The sequence below is a fragment of the Mus pahari genome, chromosome X (genome assembly GCF_900095145.1).
Source record: "Mus pahari chromosome X, PAHARI_EIJ_v1.1, whole genome shotgun sequence".
In the NCBI taxonomy this organism is placed as follows: domain Eukaryota; kingdom Metazoa; phylum Chordata; class Mammalia; order Rodentia; family Muridae; genus Mus; species Mus pahari.
This window is the reverse complement of record NC_034613.1, coordinates 11,493,583-11,501,500: the sequence shown is the minus strand read 5'-3', so window position 1 is coordinate 11,501,500 and position 7,918 is coordinate 11,493,583.

Sequence of the window (7,918 nt, the reverse complement as noted above, 5' to 3'; positions counted from 1 at the left end):
TTTGATCTTGGCCATTCTGACTGGTGTGAGGTGGAATCTCAGGGTTGTTTTGATTTGCATTTCTCTGCTGATCTCCCATGCTCATGGATTGGCAGGATCAATATAGTGAAAATGACTATCTTGCCAAAAGCAATCTACAGATTCAATGCAATCCCCATCAAAATTCCAACTCAATTCTTCAACAAATTAGAAAGGGCAATTTGCAAATTCATCTGGAATAACAAAAAACCTAGGATAGCAAAAACTATTTTCAATAATAAAAGAACCTCTGGTGGAATCATCATGCCTGACCTAAAGCTGTATTACAAAGCAATTGTGATAAAAACTGCATGGTACTTACATAGCAACAGACAGGTAGATCAATGGAATAGAACTGAAGGCCCAGAAATGAACACACACCTATGGTCGCTTGATCACTGTCAAGGGAGCTAAAACTATCCAGTGGAAAAAAGACAGCATTTTCAACAAATGGTACTGGCACAACTGGCAGTTATCATGTAAAAGAATGCAAATTGATACATTATTATCTCTTTGTACTAAGGTCAAGTCTAAGTGGATCAAGGAACTCCACATAAAACCAGAGACACTGAAACTTGTAGAGGGAAAAGTGGGGAAAAGCCTTGAAGATATGGGCAAAGGGGAAAAAATTCCTGAATAGAACAGCAATGGCTTGTGCCATTGACCAATGGGACCTCATAAAATTGCAAAGCTTCTGTAAGGCAAAAGACACAGTCAATAAGATGAAAAGGCTATCAACAGATTGGGAAAGGATCTTTATAAATCCTAAATCAGATAAGGGAATAATATACAATATATATAAAGAACTCAAGAAGATGGACTCCAGAAAACCATGTAACCCCATTAAAAATGGGGTACTAGCCGGGCGTGGTGGTGCATGCCTTTAATCCCAGCACTTGGGAGGCAGTGGCAGGTGGATTTCTGAGTTTGATACCAGCCTGGTCTACAAAGTGAGTCCCAGGACAGCCAGGGCTACACAGAGAAACCCTGTCTCGAAAAATCAAAAATTTAAAAAAAAAAAAAAAAAGGGAGGGATACAGAGCTAAACATAGAATTCTTAACTGAGGAACATCGAATGGCTGAGAAGCACCTAAAAAAATGTTCAACATAGTTTATTTCTTAAGAGTAGCCTTTTCTCTCTCCCTCCTCCCCCCTTCTCTACTTGCCTCCCTCCCTCCTTCCTTCTTTCCTTCCTTCCTTCCTTCCTCCTCCCCCTTTCTCTACTTACCTCCCTCCCTCTCCCTCCATCCTTCCTTCTTTACTTCCTTCCTTTCTTTTCTTTTTTTTTTTGTGAGGTAGGGGTCTTACTATGTATCTCCAACTGGTCTAGAACTCGATATATAGATCAAGCTGGCCTTAATCTCACAGAGATATTCTGCAAATCCCAGTAATCCTTCTGTCATTTATGGCCTCTGCCTGAGTTCACATAGGCACACACACTCATGTACACCTTCCACATAATTATATACACAAAGTGTGTGTGTGTATATATATATATATATATATATATATATATATATATATATATATATATATATATATATATATATGTGTGTGTGTGTGTGTGTGTATGTATATAATAAAGTATAAATTTGATAGATAGTAATGTATAAAACCTAGGCTCAATTATATATATATATATATATATATATATATATATATATATATATATGTGTGTGTGTGTGTGTGTGTATGTATATAATAAAGTATAAATTTGATAGATAGTAATGTATAAAACCTAGGCTCAATTATATATATATATATATATATATATATATATTCAATCTTGAATATTGGAATTCATATATATTAAATATTAAATTCATATATATACATATATATAGGAACAACATGATATTTTAATACATGCACAGTATGTAAGATGGGTCTTTTCTTATTATTGTTGAGAATGTTTCTCAAAATATTGATAGTTTATTTTTTAACATAAGATGAACTGCTTGGAATTTAGGGAGTTTCTGTTGAATTAGATTTTCATAATTTATTCATGCATAGATAATCATAGATAGCTTTCATCCTGGGTGCATTGTATCTCTTTTATCTAAATTCCTGTGCTAAAGTCCCAGTTTCCAGTAGAAGTCAGCCTTTTATCTAACCAGAGACAAGAAGTTTTTATTGCATCAAGATCCTCAAACATGAGCTTGGATGAATACATTTATAAGAAAACTTAAAGCTTGACTATTAGGAAGTATGCACAAATCTTTTCATGCCAAAATACAATCACTGTGTCCAGACAAAGTTCTTTATATTTGAGTTGTGAGGTGCCCTACCTGCCTTTTTTTCATGGACAATCATTTTTGCTTGAACAAATGTCTGATAGGCAAATCATGATTATTTAACTAGTGTATTTGGCAGATATTTTTATGAAAATCAATGAAGTGAGCAAGTTATTTCAAGGAAAACAACTAACAGTATTTGTTGCCAAAGATAAAAATTCCAACTTTCAAAAAAAAATTAGAATTTTGGAAAGCTTATATGCACTACTAACAGCTTTCTAACTTTCAATTACTTAAAGATATTTTCTGAAGAGATTGGTGTTGATATTAAAAAATATGCCATAAAAGTTCCTTTTTTAAATAACAAAACACATCAGGATTAAGAAGATCTATCTAACATGGTGAACTGATATAGATGACCAGTTCACAGTCTCATAAAATATGATTTAAAAAAAAACTATCCAAGTACAAGACATATCATTGAACTTTAGAGTAACAGAGAATAAAAAGCCCATTTATGTGGTCTTAGTTTCTATTGTAAAACCAACTACATTTTGCATATCAGTGTGTGTGGTGCATGTATGCATGTATACATGTCTGCACTTCTGTGGAGTTTCAGTGTTAATGTTGGGTGGCTTCCTCAATTGCTCTCTATTTTTTGAGGTATGGTACAAGCATCTCCAGGATCTGGCTCCCCTACACTGGGATCAGAGGAAAGTTGCTGTGTCACCTGGCATGTACATAGCCTCTCTGGTTTGAACTCCAGTCTTCATTCTGGTTTACATGGTAAATGATATACTTATTGAGCAATGACCCAGCCTCCATATCAGCTTTTATGGATCTATCATTTTCACTTTTGGTTGTAGTATCTAAAGAGGTTATTCACATTTTTTCTAAAAGGTTAATAGATCCCTTTATTTTGAAACTATATATTTGTAAAAGATGAATTGTTTATTCTTCTACAAAATTATAATAACTAGACTACAAAAGTAGTCTATGAGAGTCTCATACAAAAAGTATGAGATTCTACTTCTATTCTATTAAGCCAGACTATTAAAAGATTTTAAAATGCAAAACAATCTTAATATTCTTATTAAGTTTTAGTTTGGTAAAAAATATTTTTACTAAAATATTTTAGTTATTTTAACTTGTAGTTTTAACCTTGCTATTTTAAAAAACAAGTTGCAGGTTACTCTCTTAAAACTTTCACTTTTACTTGTAACTTGGTTAGTACTTAATAGCTATAACTCACATTAACCATGCTCATCAGAGTTTTTAAATATTGAGACTATAAAGAAGTTCTGGACTGCAAAATTCCCGGATTTCTGGTACAATACAAATAAATATTTCTTAAAGTAAGGTTTTTTTGAAAAAAGAAATTGCATTAGAAACACATGAACACCTTCTTGGAAAATGTAGATTCATGATCCTTGCCGTGAATTGACTTGAGGTTTTTAAAGAGCTAGCAGCTCACTCTGGCCATATTCTGAAATTTTCAAACAAAATTAAGTTTGACTTTAGTAGACTTAAGTTAATTCACTGGTGGTGTGGTCAGTTTTTTTCCATCTGAAATTGTAGATAATCACACTGTGCACAGCACCTGTTCTGCTCTGCCAAAGAACCAGACTTCAAGAAGTATTGCAACTGCATTGGCAAGAGTTTTCTAGACAGCACTCCTTCCAAAGAAACTTAGGTGTAGAGAGAAGTTAATATATGGCAGTGAAGTGCACTCAAAAGTTAGCTATGGAGCTCTCTCAAGGCTTTTCCTTTTTTTGTTGTTTGTTTGTTTGTTTGTTTTCGAGACAGGGTTTCTCTGTGTAGCCCTGGCTGTCCTGGAACTCACTCTGTAGACCAGGCTGGTCTTGAACTTAGAAATCTTCCTGTCTCTGCCTCCCAAGTGCTGGGATTAAGGTGTATGCCACCAACGCCTGGGCTTTTCCTTTTTTAAAATGATCTAGTAGAAAAGTATTATGGCTGGCTCTGTGGTAACCATTGAATATAAAGCAAAAGTTGGGGGAGTTGATGCAGTGTGGCTAGGTTGAGCACAGAAGAATAGATCTTGGCAACTAAGACATACAGAAGCCAAATTAAGGAATATGTTTTTCTGAAAAGACACACCTGGATCTCTGGTTAACATTATGTCTGATCTTTTTGCCTCAAACAAGAGGCCAACCAAAGAAAACACATGGAATATGGGGATATGGCCACATCTTTAATTTGTCAGCTATAGTATCAGAAATTTAAAGCACGTTGACCATACACATTAATGTGTATGCCTGCACCCTCACTTACATGTGTGAGGGTACTAGGAATTTCACTATGTAACTTTGAACCATGATGCCTTGTGACCTATTTCTTGGATAAAACCAGATATCCACCTTTGTGATCTACCAAAACAGGCACCTATTTACAGGCTGTGTGTGTTAAAGTAGCTAAGTGATGTCATGGGGCAGAAGCCAGGGAATGGAAATCTGATTTGGGTATATGGCACATGATTTCATTTTTCTTTATGTGGCATCCATGTTATAGCTATGAGGATGTTTTCATGTCAAACTTCTGAAAGGTGATTGTATACAACATTTTATAAACAATCATTGAAGGTGAATGTATATAACAGCACGTGTCATTTTTCTTTTTGTCTTTTTCATGGAGTTTTGTGTCCACCTATAATCCCTTTTCTGACTATTGACTCTTGTTGCTGCCATACATGCGACAAATTATCTTATTTTCCACCCTTTCCCCAGTTGATCTTAATTTGTCAAAACTGGTTCTCAGAAAAGGGTCCTGGGGTCCTGAGTTCTATGCACCACAACACATCAAGAACTTGTTGCTTTATACTTTTATGAGGCGAAGTATTTGCTTCACAATTCACTTATGTGTTGTAGAAAAAATATGGGAATGCAACATTGACTTGAACAAATAAGCCAAAGAAACAGTGTTGAAAAAGACAAGTCCACAGTGGTCCAAAATATTAGAAGGATGAATTTGCCTTGTATATGCTTAGAATGTCAGTCAGTATAAGAGGCAGCATTTGTGCATTATTATTGTGCTTCCTGTTTCTCCCCTTAGTCCTTATCCAATCCTATGGGCTGGGTTTCTGGCCAGAGAATGATACATTCTAATTGTTCACAGTTCCCTCCTGCCTTCCCAACCTTTTTATCTGACTCTGAGAGGTCCTGTGTGGCCAACTTCTACCTCAGAACTGCCTTCATGTACCAGAGTATCATTCCCTTTTACTTCTTGGATAAAACTTCTATTTAGATAACTTGCTCTGGGCTAGATATTTGGTATGTTTTATTCCACTTGGCTTTTGCCTCAGTTCCATGAGATAACAATTACCAGTCATCTTTCACAAATAAGCAAAAGTGAATGCCAGAAAATTGAAGTTACAACAGCTAGTGAGTAGTGAAGCAACTATTTTGCATACTCAGTCAAGTGGACTTCTTATTCTCAATTACTCCTACAATTTTGTCTTGTCTTCATTTCTGAAAGTAGATACAGTGAACTAGCATAATAACCTAGTCAATATGATAAATGCTCAATATTCTCCTTAAGGGAGACTTTGCATCTCGAAAGAGAGGTCTTAGAAATGGGAACGATGTTGCTGGATTTCCCATAGAGTGATGGCTGAAGGTATTGGTCATAGTCGACGTTAGGAATAAAACTCCCTCTGTATGTAAAAGTGTTCCGTGTACAAAAAGATCCCAATCTTTCATTTCTTGGGATGTGTCTGGCAAACAGAAACCTCTTGTTAATTCCATATGGTGTTTGAATATTTACCAACAGTTAAATTTTTAATTGAAAAAATGAGATGACTCAAGTTAGGAGTGGTGTTGTATGCCTATCATCCTAGCATTCAGGAGACAGGAGGCTAATGCTTTCAAATCAAGTGTGCACTACATAGTGAGTTCTAGGCTAGCTTAGGCTATATAACAAACACAACCTTGTCTTAACACAAAACAACACAAACAAAACAATAAAAACTAGATGATTTAGCACAACAATATTGATTTCTAGATTCTCCTGAAAACCCTGGAGGACCTACAACCAGATTATTTTTCTTTGTATATTTATTTATTCATTTAAATTTTATTTATTTTATTTTTGGGGATTATATCATTCCCCCATTCAGTTTCTCCATCCATGCCCTCCAATATAAACCTCCTTGCTCTGTTTCAAGTTCATTGCCTCTTTACTCATTGATTGTTGCTACATACATCTATGTATATGTGCATAAATATGTATCCCCAAAGATATAAATATAACCTGTTTGATTAGTATAATATTACTTGTATGCATATTTCCAGGTCTGGTCTTTTGATATTAGATAACCAATTGGTGTTCTCTTCTAGAAACTATTTCTCCCACATTCATCATTCCTTAGTTGCCTATAGTTCTTTATATAGGGTTGAATCCTCCTGGGCTCACATTTGCTATCCACTTTAACTGTTCTTGTTGTCCTTATTCAGTTCATGTTCAGGTAGTCATATAAGAGAGACTTTATAGGTGTCACTTCTTTTTGTTTGTTTGTTTGTTTGTTTGTTTCGAGACAGGGTTTCTCTGTATAGCCCTGGCTGTCCTGGAACTCACTTTGTAGACCAGGCTGGCCTCAAACTTAGAAAACCACCTGCCTCTGCCTCCCGAGTACTGGGATTAAAAGTGTGTCCCACCACCGCCCAGCTTAGGTGTCACTTCTGACATTACTAGGAGACTCAATCTTACAGGAAACTGCCTGATCCTCTGGCTCTTACAATTGTTTGCAATAGTCTTAGATGCAAGGACTATGTTATCAATGGGACTGGGATCCACAATTCTGCATTTTGATTGGTTGTGGTTTTCTGTAATGTATCCATCTGTTTTAAAGACAAGTTTCCTTGATGAAGGGTGAGGACTACACTTATATGTGGGTATATTGATATTTAGAAAGTAGTTAGGGTATCTGCTGTTAGGGTAAAGTGACTACTGTAAGTTTTCCTCTGAGACACATGACCTTACTAGTCCTGGGTAGTTGGCTAGGTTTCCAGTATCAGGCATAATTTTCCATTCATTAAATGGGTCTTAAATCCAACTAGAGAACTGTTGGTTTCCATCAGTGTATGTGTAGTACTACTGTATCCTTAGGTATATTACGCCATGATATTCATTGTTGTGATTCGCAAACATCATAGCTAAATTAAATTGTTGGTTGCTTCCCTTTTTTGGAATATTTCATGATAATTTCTGGCTATGAAAGCTGGTCCTCAGGGTGGATGAGTTCAAATCATTTCCAATTCAAGTCCTCTACATTCTGTGTCTGAAGTGCATGGTGTCTTCAGCAATAGGGACTTACCTTCCTCCTCTGGAAAGGACTAAAGGCTTGTAATGTTTTGGGAGTCTCTTGGACAACCATGATCCACAACTCAAAAAAGGGTTTATCATGCTAGTATTGGGAGTATTGTTAGATTGTCTTTATCTTTGAGAAGGTGTATTGTCAGTGTAGATGAGATAATTTCATTTAAACTATATATGTTTGCCCTTCAAAGAATTGAATGTATCATAGATGTTCTAAGATATTTAATAGTATGATTTTTGGGACTTTTTCAGAAAATCTTACTTTTTTTTTTTTTTTTTTTTTTTTTTTTGGTTTTTCCAGACAGGGTTTCTCTGTATAGCCCTGGTTGTCCTGG